Below are 2225 nucleotides of genomic sequence, written 5' to 3'. Positions count from 1 at the left end.
GAGGCGCGCGATCTATTCAAATCATGAGAATCGTCAGCATCGAAATCTGGAAATATTAAAATCCCAATCTCCTGAATTTATTTGAAAGCAGTTAGCAGATAGGTATATAAGTAGAATCGCCGAAGTGCTCCGATCGGCAATCGTGCACCTTCGAGTATTTTAATTCAGAAGAGGAGAAATAGGCCGCGCGCAAAACTCAGTCATTTACAGCGTCTTCTACTATATTCACACGGACGTAGCCCTGTCATAGTATTGGACCACATCTCGTTTCAGATCTGGGATCACTGGCGCTAGTCGCGCACTCACGATTAATGATCTCCCCGAAGAATGATCGAACTGGAAGAAGTTGTTGTGCGTTACGCGTTTGGGCTCCCTTACACAATCTGAGAGAAAATTGACATGGTTTGAATTTAAAGGCATTGCTTTAAATAAACCTTGGCGCATTTGTCTAACCCAAATTCCATTCCAATTTCCTTCGTATATCGTTCGACAATCCCCAGAGCTAGATGCAGTTGCTCTCTGTTTTTAGCATAGATCTTAAGATCGTCCATGTAAAATACATGAGTGACCTTGTACTTTCGATCTGCAGGTTTGCCGCACAAGTACCCGTCGGAATGGCGCAGTGCTAGAGATAGTGGCAATAATGTAAGGCAAAAGAGGAGTGGGCTCATGGTGTCGCCCTGAAAGACAGCTCCTGAAACGTGACCTTGTTAGTTGTCACACGATTTTTGCCAGATGAGATAGTAAATCTGGTTTTCCAAAGCGGCATCAATCTCTCTATGCACCCAACTATTTGCGGATGAACCTTTAAGATCTCCAAAAGACAGATGATAAGCCTATGGGATGTAGAATCGGAAGCTTTCCGATAATCAATCCAGGCCATCGATAGGTCACGCTGGTAGAATGCTGCATCGGTGCAGACACATCTATCGATGAGCTGGTTCTCCCGACATCCGGCTACGCCATTCTTTGAGTCTCGTTGTTCTTCGAGTCAGCTAAGTTGCCTATTTTCGGCAGGAGTATTGTGCGCCCTTCCACCAACCACTCTGGAATCGGCTCTTCCGACTTAAAATATGAGGTGAAAATACGGGCCAAATGCTGATGGGTTGAAGAAAACTTCTTCCACCAGAAGGTTTTGATACAATCTGGTCCCGGTGCGGAATAGTTCTTCATCCCTCTAAAATACATTTTTCACCTCCTCGGTAGTGATGGGTGGGCATTCTTTATCAGGTGTTATGAGGGCAACACATAACTCCTTGAAGATATTTTTATTTTCTGAGTCTTCGTCCAGTCTACGCTGAACTTCGTAGACTTCTCTCCAAAATACTTCGACCTCCTCTGGTTTGGGTGGGTGTTCGACAGCAACTGGAGGGTCTTGGAAGAGTCGAGATGGATCAGAGAGAAACCGTTGGTTTTTTTTACGGTTCGCATCGGCCAAAGCTCTCGCTGCATTATACACACAATAATTGATAGCCTAGAGGTCGGATTCACCGGAAAAATGTCCACGAAGCTCGTCATCCATTTCAGCCAGATCTTTAGGCTTGAGAGAAACCCTGGTGTTTATGTTTCTCCGGGTCGTAAAGCATCGCTCTTCATCTATTGGATGCCTGCCCGCGGTTGGTCTTAGTGTCGCCTCTCTTTCTTTGCTTCCGGCTTGTTCTAGCTGTGGTAGAGTAGGCTTTCCGCTTACATAGCCCCTTTTACGGAGTAGTTCAGCATGGTTTCGCAGACATTGCTGCGAAAAGTGCGATAGCTCCTGGTGTTTCTCGCACCACAGAGCATGCAGCCGTGCCATGTAACCCCGTTCACGGGCCACACTCGCATCGTAGCAGTCTAGCAAGTCGTGATTCAGTTGCTCCGTCCACCCAAAGGTGACGAGATCCCGCCGATCCCACGCATTGAATCCATTTTCATTGGCTCCCCCAACTCTAGATTTGTCGGCATTGTTGGGCGACCCATTGTCGGGAGCCCTGCTCGTTCTGTTGTTTTGAACCGCACTTACTACAACTATGTTTGGTGTTGTCATTGTTGTTCCCACGAGAAGCTAGGGAAAGGGGCCCGTCCATCCTTGCAGAGCCCCGCATGCAAGGATAAGGCTGCGTACTCTGCGACTGCCTATTTATTTTTATAACCATATTCATCAGAAACCCTTGGTACAGGGACCCTCTATCCGCAACCCGAGGACGCGTTCGGTGGCTTTGTCATAGGCCCTTTGGTTTGATTCT

Source organism: Belonocnema kinseyi, chromosome 9, assembly GCF_010883055.1.
Source record: "Belonocnema kinseyi isolate 2016_QV_RU_SX_M_011 chromosome 9, B_treatae_v1, whole genome shotgun sequence".
NCBI lineage: Eukaryota > Metazoa > Arthropoda > Insecta > Hymenoptera > Cynipidae > Belonocnema > Belonocnema kinseyi.
This window is presented reverse-complemented; position numbering follows the sequence as displayed.